Here is a 16,512-nt window from a genome sequence, read left to right as displayed (position 1 = left end):
CAAGAGGAAAAGCTGGCCCTGCTTCAAGACTCCCAAGGAAAGTCAGACCCAGGGACAGCCGGCATGGCTTCTTCACATGTGCTTCTTTCCCCCTGCCTGGGAATAACCAGCGTTGTGGTTTTTACACGTTCCGGAGAGCGCCAGGCTGGGGAAGGCTAACAGACCGTTTATGGATGTCAGCTTAGAGCAGTGACGGTAAACCTTTTCGGCCCAAACATGTGCGAGTGCCGGAGTGCCGGAGACCCGAAAACCAGCTGGCCAGCGTGTGCATGCCTGGTTTTTGGCTATTTTTGGAGCCATTTTTGGCCCGAAAAACAGCCTGAAAAATGGCCGATTTGGGGCCCATTTTCAGGCTGTTTTGGGGGGCATTTTCGGGCTGTTTTTCAGCGCTCTGGCACCTGCAAAGACTAGTTGTTTTGTGTCGCCGTGTCGGAAAGCAAAAGAGCGGCTGGCGACGACACCCGTGTCCACAGAGAGGGGCTGTGTGTGCCACCTCTGGCACCCGCCCCATAGGTTCGCCATCCCGGGCTCGGAGCTAAGGGGATGGAGGCAGGGATGAGCGGGATGATTTTCCTACGCTTAGTCTAGTCTGCGTACGAAATAAAAATAACTAGAGCTCTGTGGGTTTCCTTGACCGGCTCAGAGCAGAACGTGAAGGGTATCTAGCAAATAAAAGAAGGCAAGGAAACCAGCCTGATTTCATGGACTATTAGTACCAGGGAAAATGCATCTCAACGGAGTGGCTTTGAGCCAGTGATTCCTTCTGGGGCTCTCCAAACTTAGCAACTTTAAAGGACTTGCGGACTTCAATTCCCAGAATTCCTCAGCCAGCTTTAAAATAGCCCAGTTTGCAGGCTCTCCTCTTTTGCAGCCCCAAGCTCACCTGACAGGCGAATCTTCTGGGAAGGCAAAACGGGGGAGGATCTGGTGTATCCGAATGCAAAGCCTCACAACAGAGAAATAAAATAGGGAGGAGGAGGAGAGTGATCCCAGGGAGACCCCTCCCTCTCTGACGCATGACCCGATCCTTTTTTCAAGGCCCCCATCCCCTGGAAAAGGAAGGTCAGACAACAAGGAAAGAAGACTGGAGTGAACGGAACAGCATCAGATGGAGGACAGCCCAGCCCAGCGCAGCTCCAGAGAGCCCAGCCCTACAGCCTGGAGAGGGGAAGGGGGGGGGGAGCACAAGGCAGGATCCCTGGCAGACCCCCAAAAAAGAAAAGGAAAAAGCAGCCTCAGCAGCTGCACGGAGAGACACGTCGGGGGTTAGTGGGGCATTCACCAAAAACGGACATGGTGGCAGCCACATTTTTCTTTCTTTTCTCCCAGGGAAGACGTGGGAAATGAGCCAGACAGAAGCATTCCCAGGAAGCAGCAGCGAAAGGAGGAGGAGGAAGAGGAGGAGGAGGAGGAGGAGAGGAAGAGGAAAAGAGGAGGAGGAGAATCAGAAGAGGAGGAGGAGGAGAAGAGGAGGAGGAAGAAGTGAAGAGGAGAAGGAGAAGAACAAGAAGGAGGAAGAGGAGAAGAGGAGAAGAGGAAGAGGAAAAGAGGAGGAGGAAGAAGTGAAGAGGAGAAGGAGAAGAACAAGAAGGAGGAAGAGGAGAAGAGGAAGAGGAAAAGAGGAGGAGAATCAGAAGAGAAGGAGGAAGAGAAGAAGAAGAGGAGGAAGAAGAGAAGGAGAATCAGAAGAGGAGAAGGAGGAAGAGAAGAAGAGGAGGAGGAGGAAGAGGAGGAGGAGAATGAGAAGGAGGAGGTGAACGAGGAGGAAGAGGATGAGAAGACTAGAAGAAGAGGAAGAGGAAAAGGGGAGGAGGAGAATCAGAAAAGTAGAAGGTGGAGAAGGAGACCAGGAGGAAGAAGAAGAGAAGGAGGAGGGGAGGAGGAAGAACCCTCCCACGCTGAGCAGAATCCAAACATCTGGAAAGGGGGCGGGTCATGGCGAGAGGGAAGAACGCACATGCACAGCCGTGTGTACATGGGCACAACAAAGCATCGCAAGGGCCATTAAGAAGACTGGGGGGGGGGGGGCGGGCGGGGAGAGAGTTTCCTGGGCAGAGAGCAGCAAGAACGGGGAGGTGCCAAGCACAGCGGCTTCCCCAAAGAAATCTGCAGAGGACCAAAGGCCGCTGACAAGACATGCCCAGGAGAAAGGGGCTCTCCTCCGTAACCCGGGAGAGAGCGAGACCCTCCTCCGGAGAATGCCCACCGCCTGTGGATCCTCCTCTTTCCCTGGGCTCCGTCACGTGGCTGAGCAAGAGGTCAGGGCAGCCATATGTCCCTTGCCTGATCCTTTCAGGGAGAAAGGCATGGACGGTGCCCTCAGGAGAAACAGAGAGGAAGAAGGGAAGAGATGCTCAAGGGTTTTGGACCTAGGAAAGATGCGATTGTGACTTCCCCCCACCCACACTTGAGGGGTGGGAACGAACTGACGGTCGTTTGGCGACATCACTCCCACCGCCCCTGAATTGAACGAAGCAGAGTTTTGTGCAAGGATCCCCTCGATTTGACAACCTCTCCTGTGAGAAGGAGAGATTTCAGCCGGATTCATTTCAGGATGCCGAAGAAGACTGCTACCGAAGCAGAAGTCCTTGTACTGCAGAAGAAAGAAAGAAAGAAAGAAAGAAAGAAAGAAAGAAGGAAGGAAGGAAGGAAGGAAGGAAGGAAGGAAGGAAGGAAGGAAAGAAAGGAATGAATTAAGAAAGGAAGGAAGGAGGGAGGGAGGAGGGAGGAAGGAAGAAAGAAAGAAAAAGAAAAAAGAAAGAAAGGAAGGAAGAAAGGAAGGAAGGAAGGAATTAAGAAAGAAAGGAAGGAAGGAAGGAGGGAGGGAGGAGGAAGGAAGAAAGAAGAAAGAAAGAAAGAAAGAAGGAAGGAAGGAAGGAAGGAAGGAAGGAAGGAAGGAAGGAAGGAAAGAAAGAAAGAAGGAAGGAAAGAAGGAAAGAAAGAAGAAAAAGAAAGAAGGAATTAAGAAAGGAAGGAAGGAATTAAGAAAGGAAGGAAGGAATTAAGAAAGGAAGGAAGGAAGGAGGAAGGGAGGGGGGAAGGAAGGAAAGAAGGAAAGAAAGAAAGAAGGAAGAAAAAGAAATTAAGGAAGGAAGGACTAAAGAGAAGTAAAGGGAAGAGCTAAGGATGACATAATGGCAGCCTTCCAATATTGGAGGGGCTGCTTCAGAGGAGAGGGGGGGGGTCAATCTGTTCTCCAAAGTACCAGAAGAACAAGATGAGACATAATGGGTGGATGATCATTAAAGAGAAATTTCCTGTCAATGAGAACGAACCGTGGAAAAGCTTTTCCTCCCTCACTGGAGTTTTTAAAGAAAAAAAAGTAAGACGGCTATTTGCCCAGAATGATAGATCATCTCCTACTCAAACGGGGGGGCTGGACTAGAAGACCTCCAAGGTCCCTTTCCCACTCCGTTACGCTGTATGCTTCGGGATTAGGCACAGAGGTACCCAGACCAGGCTGACTCCAACTCATCCCTCATCAGGTGAGTTTCCCAGGGTTCTGCTTGTGCCCATTTCGGTCTAGAGACAGTAAGCTGGCCATGCTGTTCTACTAAGGGTACCTGGAAGCCCACCACCCAAGCTGGGGCCAAACACTTGCAAAGAAGTGATGGGGAGGAACCAAAGAGATTCAAGTAGGTAATCCAGAGAGGCCGGGGGGATGAGTCACAGCCCCGACTGACAGGACACAGGAAATCAACCACCAGCTAGCCTAAGCCACCCAATTTTAGCCGGCCCAGCTATATGAACATGGTGCAATCCCCAAAACCACAATTCAGTTCGTCCTGCGATGCCTGTCCTGCGAGCATCACCAGAAGGGATAATGCCCGGCTGAAGAAACAGGCCAGGTTTAAAACGGGGTGAACAAACAATCAAAAACAAAAACAAGGAAGAGCAATGGCCACGCCCCCAGGACTTAGCCAAGCTCCCTGGTTCAAAATTCTTTTGCAGGGGTTGCAAATGCTATTTAGGCTTCTCAAAGCACCAAGCGGGGAGGGACAGGAGGGAGGGGGAGGAGAGGAAAAAAAGGGGGCCTAGAATTCCCGGGATAACCCAGGAGTTGGGTAGAGGAAGCAGGCACCGGTGCTCTTGAGCTGGCCGGCTGCCCACGGGTTTGGCTCTTACGTTGGAAGAGCTGCCGGAGTCTCAACCGAAAAGCAACAGCTCCACACGGGGCTTATCGGAGGCTGGTGAATGGGAGGTGGAGATAGCTTTGCTGCAGAGCCAAGCAATTATGGCCACCCCCTTCCTAAAGGCTGGGAAAGGGGCAGGCAGAACGGAAGTGCAGCTTTTTCAAAGCCGAACACGGAGGAACTTCTCCACTTTATGCCAATTTCAGCTGCTCCCTTCAGGTCTGAAAGCAAAGTCTGAAGGGCGAGGAGGGGAGATGGTTTGCCTGGCCCAGAAACCCTCTCCACCTTTGATCTTCCAACTCCTGGCTTGGTAAGTTAGATCCTCCTGTTGGATCAGCCAAGGCCCATATACACACACACACCCCTATACTTTACCATGCCAGTTGTTGCTGAATAGATCCACTCCTACAGCCACATTCCAGACGGCACTGCAAACAGCCCAGCGCAGCCCCCTACCCCAATTTCGCCCAGCTGGGCAACCAAGTTCAGTTCTGCAGCCCCACACGAATGCCTAAGTGTTGGCAGAATGGCAAGACACTCTTAAAAATGAGCATTTCCTCAAGAGGAGGCTCCAAACACAACTGTGTGAGCCACGAGTGACCCCGGACAATGTTGCTTTTCACTTTTACCATCGGGCAGAAAGCATCGAAGTATATAGCCAGCCAGACAAACAGGTTTAAAAACAGCTACTACCCCATGGGCTGTCAGACTCCTGAACACAATCACAATCACTCCACCACGTACATATGGAAATGTATGACTAGATTCCTCTGCCCCAATTACTTGTGTAAGAATTATTCTCTATACTATTCATGTTGTCTATTTTCTGTTATGGATTGCACCAGTAGAGGCTAAACCAATTTCATTGTATGCATGAGGTACAATGACAATAAAGGCTGCTATCATCATCATCATCATCATCATCATCATCATCATCATCATCATCATTCACCATCATGATTATTTACTTTATTCTTTAAACATGAAACTCCGTCAACCGAACATTCAAAAATGCATCACAAATACTGGTGCCAATGGTTGATAGGAGTTGCTGCCAGCATCCTAGGTATCAACCAAGTACATTGTTGTTGTTGTTGTTATTATTATGTGGTTAATCTTTGGTGAGGTTCACAGCCTTTGGGGCTGGTTGGTAGCTCAACAGCTCGAGTCCTAACCAAGGACCTAGGAACTGTTAAGGTAACGTCGGGAGGATATAAGCTGTTCCAAGTAGGGTGGTTTTTTGTAGAATCAGAATGTTCAAGTCTGATAAATTTAAAATTTCCAAATAGCGAGGTAGCCCTTTAGGTATTGCTCCAAAGGCTCCAATTACAATTGGGACAACACACGATTTCTTTTCTTTCTTTTTGTGATTTTTTTCTTGTTTTTTATCTTCAATTCGTGCATCTCCAGGTATAGCAATGTCAATGAACCATACTTTTTTCTTTTCAACTATTGTTATGTCAGGTGTGTTGTATTATTATTATTATTATTATTATTATTATTATCATCATCATCATCATCATCATTATTAATTTACTTTATTCATTAAACATGAAACTCCATCAACTGAACATTCAAAAATGTATCACAAATATTATTAACTGGCACTGATGGTTGATATGGGTTGCTGCCAGCACCCTAGGTACCGACCAAATTATTGTTGTTGTTGTTTTTATTATTACGAGTCCACACCTATGAAGCGAAATAATCAACAGGGAGGCAAAATCCCACAACGTTACTTCCTGGGATTGCCAAAAACTGCCAAGAACTCAGTGGGCTCATCTGGAGTATTTGTAAGAGTTCTAACCACAACTGGGCTTGGTATCTCTGCTCAGTACCCCCCAAAACATGTTGGGTGTCTTTCTCACCAACCCCAGAAAGATGAAATGGGACAATTTCACGCTCCTGTCCCAAATACTTTCAAGCCAAGGCATCATATGATCCAATGGTAATCACAAACAAATCCTTATCCCTAAGTAAGCTTTTGAAGGCATCATTCAAGCCAAAAAAGCTCAAGAAACGTCTAACACAACTTTCATGGCTAGACTTCTAACGTCTGAGTTCCATTTAGCCTACATTTTAACAGATTAAAAAGAATCTGGAAGGAAACAGGTTTCAAACATCAAGATATTCCTACTGTGTTTAACCCTACCACACGAATATGTGAGTTTTTTCTTTAAAAAAAAAACACCTTTAGGACAAGACTTACAGATTTACAGTCAAAGGAGATATATTTGCAAGAACACTGAGCACAAATCCTGTTCCAAGACCAATGGATGCCTCTGGTCCAAATTTTGGAGGAAATGGCTTTTTTTTTGGGGGGGGGGGGGGGAGGCTGCCTAAGAACTTCTTACTTAGTTGGACGTGAATTCTTTGTTATAGAAGGGATCCAAACAAATTTTGAACAGGGCAAACAGGTGGACGAGGAGGGCCCGGCATATGTCGCTTGAGCCTTCTGGACATGGGATTCCAGAGGAAGACAAAAGTGGCATTGTGCGGGTGAAGAAATGTCTTGTTCTTCCTTCAGAAATCAAGGGGGTTTTGCCTCAATAAGGACAGGAAGGAAGGAGGGAGGGAGGGAGGGAGGGAGGGAGGAAGGAAGGAAGGAAGGAAGGAAGGAAGGAAGGAAGGAAGGAAGGAAGGAAGGAAGGAAGGAAGGAAGGAAGGAAGGAAGGAAGGAGCAGGGGTCTCCAACCTTGGCAACTTTAAGCCTGGAGGACTTAACTCCCAGAATTCCCCAGCCAGCTTTTGGAGCCAACTTCAATTCTGGGAGTTGAAGTCCGCCAAGGCTTAAAGTTGCCAAAGTTGGACACCTCTTCTCTAAAGAGCTGTTTGTTTCTTCAAATATTTTTTTTTTTTAGTAAAAGGTAGGTAGTCACTTATGACTTCAATGGAGCCCAAAATTTCTGATGCTCAATGAGATGTTCATTAAGTCAGTTCTGTCCCCTTCTGATGACCTTCCTTCCCACTGTTGTTAACTGAACCACTGCAGTTGTTACGTTGCACGGTTGTTAAGCGAATCCCCGGTTGTTAAGCGAATCCCCGTTGACTTGGCTTGGGAAAAAAATCCGCCCAAAGGGGAAATTCCATGACCCTGGGTCGCTGCAAACGTCATTAATAAGAGTCAGCGGCCCAGCGCCTGAATTTTGATTGCGTGATCGGGGAGGGGACGGGATGCTGTCGCACGGTGGTGACTGTGAAAAACGCTCGTGCGTCCCTTTTGAAAGTGACGCTGTCGTTTTGAAGGGTCACAAAATGAACTGCTGCTAAGTCGAGGAGTACATGTACTTCTTTTAAGGTTGTTTCCCCCCCCCCCGCCAAAAAAAAATTGTGAGGCTGCCCCAAGCCATTCTGAAACTGAACGGCCCAGAAATTCAGTAAGTAAATAAATCACATTTAAGGACGTTAAATTAACAGGAGAAAGGAAAAGATCCCGCTGGAAATACATCCGTGGGCTGAGAATTTCAGCCGCTGCCCCGAAAAGATGATATTGACACCTCAGCTTGCACCCGTAAGTTAAAAGCTTAGCGGGAGACCGACCGTCCTTTTAGCACGTTTTCAGCTCAGTCACTAAAGTGAAGCCCATTCCTCAATTTACAACTTCTTAAGCAGAGACACGCTGCATATGCTGCATGTTCAAACTGCGTGTGTGGCAGAGAATATCTTTGAAGACGAGAGGACCCCCTCTTCCTCCCTACCTACCCCTCCAGAACCCCCCCCCCACCGTAGCCCTCCCCTCCTCACGGCGCAAATTAACCGAGCAACAGAGATGCTCCCAAAACTTTGAGGAATATGCGAAAAGCAGACAATGCAGCCCTATGCGACCAACCGATGGGACTTCCTCTATTACGGAGGATTCACAAAGGCGTGTGCTCGGAGCTTAATTCGAGCTGAGGCATAGCCGTCACCGAGGGAGGGGGGGGGGAGGAAAGGGGCACCGATTGCTCTTTACATTTAAAGAAGCCGAGAAAGGCTGCCATAAAACAAAAACAAAAGCGTTTCCAAGGTTTAGGAAGTCGCCAACTTCTCTTTCGGAAAGCAACCGATTCCGGCAGCAGCACAACGACCTGCCAGATGTCATGGAAGAAGGCATGCTTAACAGCCGCAGGTCTCTCTCTCTCTCTCTCTCTCTCTCTCTCTCTCTCTCTCTCTCTCTCTCTGTCTCTCTCTCTCTCACACAGTAGAATTGCCCAGCTCAGCCCATCCTTCCCTACTAACGAGATGACAATTATGTACACAACAACGATGAGGACGGATCTTTTGTGCTTGCACACTAGCTCGATCCAGCGTGCTCCTACTCCAAGGAAACACAGCAATGTTTCCTTTCCTCCCCTCCCCACACAAACCTTCACCCCCTCTCCAAAACAAGGCTTCTCTCTCCTTCTCCTTCTCTTTCTCTCTTGTCCTCCCTCTGTCTCTCTCCTCTCTCTCCCTCTCTCTTTTCCTCCCTCTGTCTCTCCTCTCTCCCTCTCTCTTTCTCTCCTTCCTCTGTCTCTCTCTTTTCCCTCTGCCTCTCTCCCTCCCCCTCTCCTCTCTCTCTTTTCCTCTCTCTCTCCCCCTCTCTTTCTCTCTCTCTTTTCCTCCCTTTCTTCCCCCTCTCTCTCCTCTCTCTTTTCCTCCCTCTTTATCTCTGTCTGTCTGTCTCTCTCTTTTCCTCCCTCTGTCTCAGCAAATGGGCCCAGCGAGTTTCCCTTTTCTCGCTCTGCAGCCACCTCACCAGTGGAGAAACCTGATTGTGGAAACCTGTCGCAGCTGCAAATTAGCATGATGCTTCGAAAAACACAGGCAGTGAACAAGACGAAGGAGGTGGGGGGAGAAAGGGAGCCTCTCCCAGACCTTTCGGAAGAACTGGAGAAGAATAAAATCTGCCCCCAACTCAGCCTTACACTCCCACCCACCCCCTCCCCGGGCCTTTCTGTTCGGAAGGCTGAGTTTGTTCCGGAAAAGCCAGGATGCCTGCAGGGACCACCGATCGATGGCGGATGGATCACCTGTTGGGGCAGGTAGAAGGGGGCATCGCTTCTCCCCTCTCTCTTTCTCTGCCATGGCTCTCCAGGTAGCAGGGCCAAGTAAAAAAGCCCACTGCCATTGAGACTGGCATTTGGCCGGGAAGGGGGCAAGGAAATCAATGTCTACCTGCTAAACTAGGAACCTCTGGCTCCAGCCTGCCCCAAACAGCCGGACTCTGCAGCTCAAGCCAGGCAGCCACTTCGGGCTGGGCTTCTGCAACTCGGGAAGTCGCCGTCCCCCTTTGCGCCGCCCGTACAATCCCTCCCCGATCGCCGTTTTTTCCCCTCCTCCTCTTCCCCTGCTTCCTTTTCAAGCCCCGGCAGGCCTCGGCTGCTCCCCCGACCTCTCCCCGTGAAAGCAGCAGCAGCCGACGGCAAGGTTTGCAAAGCTCCCCCCGAGACGGGCCCGGGACACAACGCAAGCCTCCGCCGTCCCAAAGTTAGCCCGGCCCGCTACGATGTTTCTCTCAACGGCCGCAACACCCCGGAGCTGCTTCCTTTTCCTCCGCTCGGGCCGGAGCTTGGCCATCGGAGGGTTTGTCTGCTGCGCCCGAGCTCCGCGGCATCGCCTGCGGGGCGGCCTCCGCCTCCGCCCGCGCACACCGACCGCTGCCTCCAAGCCCGGAGCTCGCTCGCTTTCTCTCTCTCTCCCCTCGCCCGCCCGCGCGCTCCTCCCCGGCTTCCTCGCCACCCACCCGCCTGCCTGCCCGCCCAGGCTGCCCGTTCCCTCGGGGCCGTCGCGGGCATCGCCCTTGTCTCTTGTTTTAATTTTTGGGGGGGGGGGTTGGAAAGCGGACTGGAGAGGAGGAAGCCGGCGCAGATGCGGAGGGAGCCAGTCCGGCCATGGAGCCTCTCTTCCTCCCCGCCACCCCCCCCCCCATCCATCAAACCACTTACCCGCTTACAGTCTCCGAAAAGCGAAAGGAAGGCTGGCATCGACGGTTCCTTCTTCCTCTCCTTTGGGGGGGGGGGGGAGAGAAAGGGGAGGAAAGCTGCCCGGACTGGGATAGGGTTTGGGTGGGTGGGTGTAGAGAGAAGGGACGCAGAGGGCCGCGATCCCCCTCCTCGCCCAGCAATTTGGGGAAGGGGCAGGGGGAGATAATGCCGTCGCCCGTTTCCTCCCCCACTCCCAGCCCTTCGACGTGCAGAGACCTTTTCCTCCCAGCGAAGAGAAAGTGGGAAATGGGGGGGGGCGGGAGGGAGAGATCGAAGAGGCTTCTTCCCGGATCGGTTGCTGCGCCGCCCCGTCGATGGAAGGGGAGAGGGGGGAGGAGATGATGGGGGGGGGGCAAGCAGGCACGTCCGGGCAGAGCTGCTTCCTCTACTCTCCTCCCTCCCTCCCTCCCCCAGCCGTCGAGAAAGTGGCTCTGCTTCCTGCTGGACGGCTCCGAGGGGGATCGCGACCCCTCAGCCCCACCACGGGGGCGAGAGCGGCCGGGAAGAGCCGCGGGGGCGCTGCTGCTGCTGCCGCCGCTGCCACCAACCCCGTCGCTTTTGGACGGGACCTTGGACGGACGGACGGGGAAGGAAGGAGGAGGAGGGGGGGTCGCAGGAGGCGAGGCGGGGTCGCGCGCGAGGAAGGGCCGCGGTCCAAGGCCCGCTCCCTGTTTCCATGGAAACCTCACTCACACGCCGCGCCCCCCCTCTCCTCTTTCCCTCCCCGATGGCGACGGAGGCGCGGAGGGGGAAGGAAGGGAGGGAGGCGGGCGGGCGAGCGCAGCGGCGGGCCTGAGGGGAAGAGAAGCGGCGGAGAGAGAGAGCGAGAGAGACGCACCTGCTCCCGGGGCGGGCCCCCTCCGAGGGGACCGGCGGCGTCCGGGCGCCCCCGAAAGCCCCAGCCGAACGGAAGGGCCGGACCTGGCGCGGCGGAGGGCTAGCTTGCCTGGGCCGGCTCCCCTGCTTCGCTCCGTGGCGGCACCCCTGGCAGCCGGGAGAGTGCGAGGACGAGAAGCCAGGCACGGCGGCGGCTGCTCTGCCGAGTCCTGCTGCTGCTGCCGCCGCCGCTGCAGGGCCTGCCGGGAAGTGTAGTCCGGCCGCCCGGCGGCCCCCCACGCCCACACCGCACCCGGCCCTGCCCTGCGGACTACCGCTCCCAGGCTGCACCGCGACAGGCCCTGCCCGTATGGGAAGGGGAAGGGTGGCGATGTGTGTGTGTGTATGTGTGTCGGGGAAGGGGGGGGTTATTCTGAGCCAGCCGAGTCCGGAGAGGGAAAAGAAGAAATGGGGGGGGGAAGCGAGGGGAGGGGCTTTGCGCCCCTGCCCGGGGAGGGGGAGGGGCCGGGCCAGGGCGGGTCCGTCCTCCACCCGAAGGGGAGGGAGGAGATAAGGGGCGGTGGGTCGAGGGAGCAGCGCTGGGGGCAGCCGTGACGCTCACTTAGGCTCCGAGCGACCCCCTTGGCCCGGGCGCCTGGGGAGGGACTGGAAGGGATGATGATGAGGGGCTTTTCCTCTGTTCCCACGCAGGGCGCAAAGCTCGCGTGGGCGCGTGGGGGGGGGGACGCACCCATCCCAAAGCGGGGCGCCCGCTTCTTTCCCCCCATCGAGGAGGTCACGGGACCCGAGCGGAGGCAGCGGGAGAGGAGTGTGAAAGGGGGAGGACGGAGCATGGATGTGGGGAGGGGGGTTGGCAGAGAAGGCTGCAGATCGGGAATTTAAAAAAAAAAAAGACGGGGAGGGGGCGCGCGCGGGGAAAGGGAGGGCGAGGAGTCCGGCCAGGTGCGACCCCCACCCCCGCGCAACCCTCGCCCACGGGACGGCAAGCGCAGCCACCGGCTGGGTTAGATCCCGCTCGCACCGACGGAGGGGGAGCCCCGTGGAAGACAACTCGGCGGGGCCGCATTCCCCCTCCCCCCGCCATCGGCGTTACCTGCCGCGGCCAGGGGTCGCCTCCTTTCCCCCCCCCCCATGCCGCCTCTCCCCCCACCCCCCCAGGCCCGGCCGGAGCAGCTCCCGCCGCCGCCGCGCGGGGTTTGGGCTCCGCACCTGCGTCGCCTGGGCGCACCCTCGGATCCAGTGGCGCAGCGCAGGGGCGGCTGAGCCTGGCCGCCTTCCCGATGGCTTTCTCCCTCCCCCCCCCGCCTTATTTTTTGTTGCTTCGGCCCCGGCGGCTCTTCCCCCGGGGAGGGTGGCAGCAGCAGCGGCGGCGCTTGGCTGGCCTGCTTACCTCCTCCTTCCGTCGCTTTCCTCGGCTCTCCTCCTCTCGGGGATGCGGCCGGAGGGAGGCGCCCCAGCTCGGCCGGACGAGATCGCTTGGCTGGGCTGCTGACCCCCGCGGCCGGCCGGGCAGTTTCCGTCGTCCGCCCTTGCCTCGCTCCGCCGGCCACGTTCCTTCCCGACGCCCGTCCGTGCACCGTAGAAGTTGCTGCCGCTTCCCAAGGCCCCGATCGCCGGCCCCGGCCTGCTGCTGCCACTCGCGGCGGTGGCGGCGGTAGAGCAAGAAGCCAAGCGCCCCCAGCACGCCGCGGCGCGCCTCCCTGCTCAGCCCGGCCCCCCTGTGGGCCGTCTCGGCCGCGATCGAGTCCGGCTTCCCCTCCCCTGGGCCCGTCTTCGCCGCTGCCCAAGGCCCTCCCCTTCGGCCGGGTTGGGACCCTCCTCTCTGCCCCCAACCCCCGCGGGTGCCCGCCCGGCTCCAAAGCTCCGTCTCTGCCCCCTTTGCCCTCGGCTGGCAGGCCGTCTAAGGACCGGGCTCGGGGCGTTGGAAAGGGGGGGGGGGAAGGGAACGACCACCGCCTTCCACCTTTTTTTCCCCTGCTGCGTTTCCCGTTTCCCTCCTCCCCGCGCCCGATGCTCCGGGCTTTTTTTTTTTTTGGCTTTCAAACCGGCGGATCTCCCTTCTCTCTACCTCGCCCGCCCCGGCCGTTCTTCCTGGCGCTTCGGTTCCTCGGCGAGGCTGCTGCGCGAGATCCGAGTGGGTGGGTGGAAAATGGGGCGCCCCGCTTCCTTTCGGGCTTCTGCCCCGCCTGGCCGGATTCCCCCACCAGCACCTCGGTCGCGGCGTCGACTTCTTAACGGGGCGACTGGGAAGAGAGCGACTTTCTCGGCCTCCTGGCTTCTTCCAGCCGGCCCTAAAAACCGAGGAGAAAAGAAGGAGGGGGGAAAAAAATAAGGGGTGGGGGGGCGCTTTTTACATCGCGATGCTCTCTAACGCGACGGGCTCGCTCCTCTTCCAGCGATACATTTTGTATTGGGGATGGGGGGGGGGAGGATGGAAGATGGGGAGGGAACCAGGCCCGGGGAGGGGAGGATGGTTTCAATGATCCTGGCCACTGATGAACGGTTAAGGGACGATGGGGAGGTGATGGGATTAGGGGGGGGGGGACGGGAGAGAAAGAGATGGCCAAAGTGTCCAGCAGACTTTGACAGCAGGGACTAGCATCCTACTTGGGCTCCCTTCAGACAGTCCCATCAAGAGATGTTTTGCCTTAAAAGACATCAAAGTGGAGAGGATGGGCGAATGGACAGGTACCCAAGGGTTGTTTTTTTTTAATGTTTTCACTTTCCCTTCAACTCCTGCTACAATTAACCAGTACAACAACTCGCCTCCACAAGTTGTGAATGCTCCAACACTGGAACTTTTAAAGATGATGATGGATAACCATTTGTCTGAAGTGGTATAGGGTTTCCTAGAGGGTTGGACTAGAAGACCTCCAAGGTCCCTTCCAAACTCTGTTATTCTATTCTAGTCCATTCCTCTCTAAAGCGCAGAGCCACTTCCTGGAGTAGTGAAGGAGCTTAATAAGCATCCTGGCTGTCGGACTGGATGTCCTACTTTTCTGGCTCTTGGTTCCGGATGAGTTTGGGCAGGGAACGGGCCGATTCAGACAATATTAACTTCTTGGCCTTTTCCAGCTTGCCTTAAATAAGTTTGACTGGGGGAGGCACTTGGTGCTAAGCCCCAAAGAATGAGTTGATTATACTTCCAGATCGAGCCCCCAACCCCATTCGTCATTTGGATTCACACCGTGGGCTACATCCAGGCTTGTTTTAGCCCTGTTTTGGCGAATGGCCCAACGCAGCCTTGGGCATGTCGCTAATCCATAAACTCTGGCTCCCAGGCTGCAAGGCTGAGTTCCGGACAGAAATAAAAACTTAGCCTCAAGTGAGAACAGCAATAGCATATAGACTTATATACCGCTTCACGTTGCTTGACAGCCCTCTCTTAAGCGCTTGAAAATTAAAAAGGCATTTTTGCCTCTGCCTTTCCTATGTCATTTGCAGGGCACAAATGTCATATACTTCCCCGAGTAGTTGTAAGAGCAATGGACTCTTATTACAGAAATGTTCCTTTTTCTTCCCATTACTACCGATTGCTCACAAGAAGAGTGCAAATACTTAATTATCTATGGATTCCTATATTCTGTGAAGAATTGTCTCTTCTGTTCTTTGCACTGGGTGGGACGCAATCCCCACATTGCATTACGGCAAAACCTCTTTCCCCTATGTCCTATAACAATAGACCCACAACTGCTTGGATATTTCCAGCGCGCTGAGCCATCGACGCTATTAGTTTATGGACCACAACAGCTGGATCAACTCACCCCGCTAAGCCAAAGCCCAACTCACCTTGCTTGCACAACACCCCAAATGGACTGAGCAATTTACTAGGCTAAACCGTCATTGCTAGGCTAAACCGTCATTGGCTAGTCTGTGCATCAACCTGTGTGGTGAATCCAGCCGACCACCGTTAGTTTAGGTGCACCCGAACAAGACCCGTTAATTCAATAAACCATGGCTAAGAGTGCTGTGGGTTAATGAAGGATGTGCACAATCACACCGAATCTTAAGCTAATGGCATGGACCGATTCACGTAACAACCTGACCTCCCAAATTACTCAGCCCACCGTTTGGCCTGGTGACCCCAACCTGGGACTTTAGTACGCACTGCCAAGGTTCCATGGAGAATCCCCTGGGTGCATTAAAAGGTGTTTTTAAAAGGCCTGACCACACTAGACAGTGCCCTGTTTCCCTGAAAATCAGACCTCCCCAGATAATAAGCCCAATCGGGCTTTTGAGTGCATGCGCTAAAAATAAGCCCTCCCCTGAAAATAAGCCCTCCTCAAAAATATTGCAACACAGCAGCAGCCATGAGGTGACCATACTCGCTTCCTCCTGCACCTCAAAAATAATAAGACCTTCCTGAAAATAAGGCCAAGCGCTTATTTCAGGGGTCAAAAGAAAATAAGACCCTGTCTTATTTTCAGGAAATCACGGTAGTAAGGAAGTCATAAGTGCCCAGCCCATGTAAACTTAAACTTAAGGTTGTGACAACAGCTTAGGGTGGATAGGTTGCAAGCAAAAGAAAATAAAGGTTCCCAAATTTGCAAGCTTATCTGCTTGGTAAATAGTGCCCAGGATAAATAATACTACTGGGAACATGATCATTTACATTTCCAAAGCACCCGAAGGCCAGACAAGGAACAATGGATGGGAAATGACCAAGGAGAGATTCAACCTGGAAATAAGGAGAAATTTTCTGACAGTGAGAACAATCAACCAGTGGAACAGAAGTTGCCTTCAGAAGTGGTGGGAGCTTCATCATTGGAAGCTTTCAAGAAGAGACTGGACAGACATGTCAGAAGTGGTGTTGGGTCTCCTGCTTGGGTGAAGGGTTGGACTAGAAGACCTACAAGGCCCTTTCTAACTCTGTTCATCTGTATCTCTACTTTCATCCATGACAGATATGCAAGTGCCTAAGAACTGAATTCTTTGGTAGATATCTTTGCAGTGGCATACTCTACTTAATTTATTTATTGTCCAAGTCGAGAGCATTAAGAGAGCACTCGATTTGAGATCTACGTCACCTTTAAGAGCGGGCATGTGTGAATTGGATCATGTGGAACCAGCAGAAGTCTGGTATCATTCAGTAAAAGCTCACACGTCGTTTCTAAGGAAGATGCGCCCCACGTCGGCAAGACCCAGTCAACCAGCGAAGGGCATAGCAACATAAGGTTATATAGTGGACTGTTGCATCTACGAACTATCATCACTAAAAAAAAAAAAGGTTAACTCACCGTTAACTTGAAAAACCAGAAGCAGCTAAACCTTGGCGATTCGGTTCGCCCATCACACTGTCTGGATTTGGTTCAGTACGCTGGGAAAATCTAGACCAAAAACACAGGATAACCAGATGGCATAACAGAATGTACAGACGCAAAAGTCTCTGGAAGTATATAGGATAATACAGGAGCAGGAGATGCATTTGCAAAAAGGACTGTTTCTCGGCTGATAAGGGGCCCAAATCGGCAGTTGGGTCTTTCAGAAATATATATATATATTTTTCCCCAGGTTTTCTCCGAAAGTGGAGATGCAGCAGGAAAAGGGGGGGGAACTAGCAGGTATGTAATAATTACGTTGGCTCGGTATCTGCAATA

General features: G+C 53.3%; 1 protein-coding gene across 1 annotated transcript in view; it reads right to left on the bottom strand.

Moving 5' to 3' along the window:
* Positions 1–16,244, bottom strand: part of BCORL1 (BCL6 corepressor like 1) — a 46,169-nt gene extending 29,925 nt beyond the window's left edge. Inside the window, exons 1-2 of the mRNA XM_087728364.1 lie at positions 16,153–16,244; positions 12,306–13,206 (exon numbers count right to left, since the gene is read on the bottom strand). The gene's annotated coding sequence lies outside the window, so the exon portion shown is untranslated. The remainder of the gene's footprint in view (positions 1–12,305; positions 13,207–16,152) is intronic.
* Positions 16,245–16,512: the final 268 nt, after the last annotated feature.

This window comes from Thamnophis sirtalis, unplaced genomic scaffold, assembly GCF_051295495.1.
Source record: "Thamnophis sirtalis isolate CommonGarterSnake01/CBP01778 unplaced genomic scaffold, rThaSir2_p1.2 scaffold_13, whole genome shotgun sequence".
Lineage (NCBI taxonomy): Eukaryota > Metazoa > Chordata > Lepidosauria > Squamata > Natricidae > Thamnophis > Thamnophis sirtalis.
Note: the sequence above shows the minus strand (reverse complement) of the source record. Positions and strands in the feature narration are given on the sequence as shown.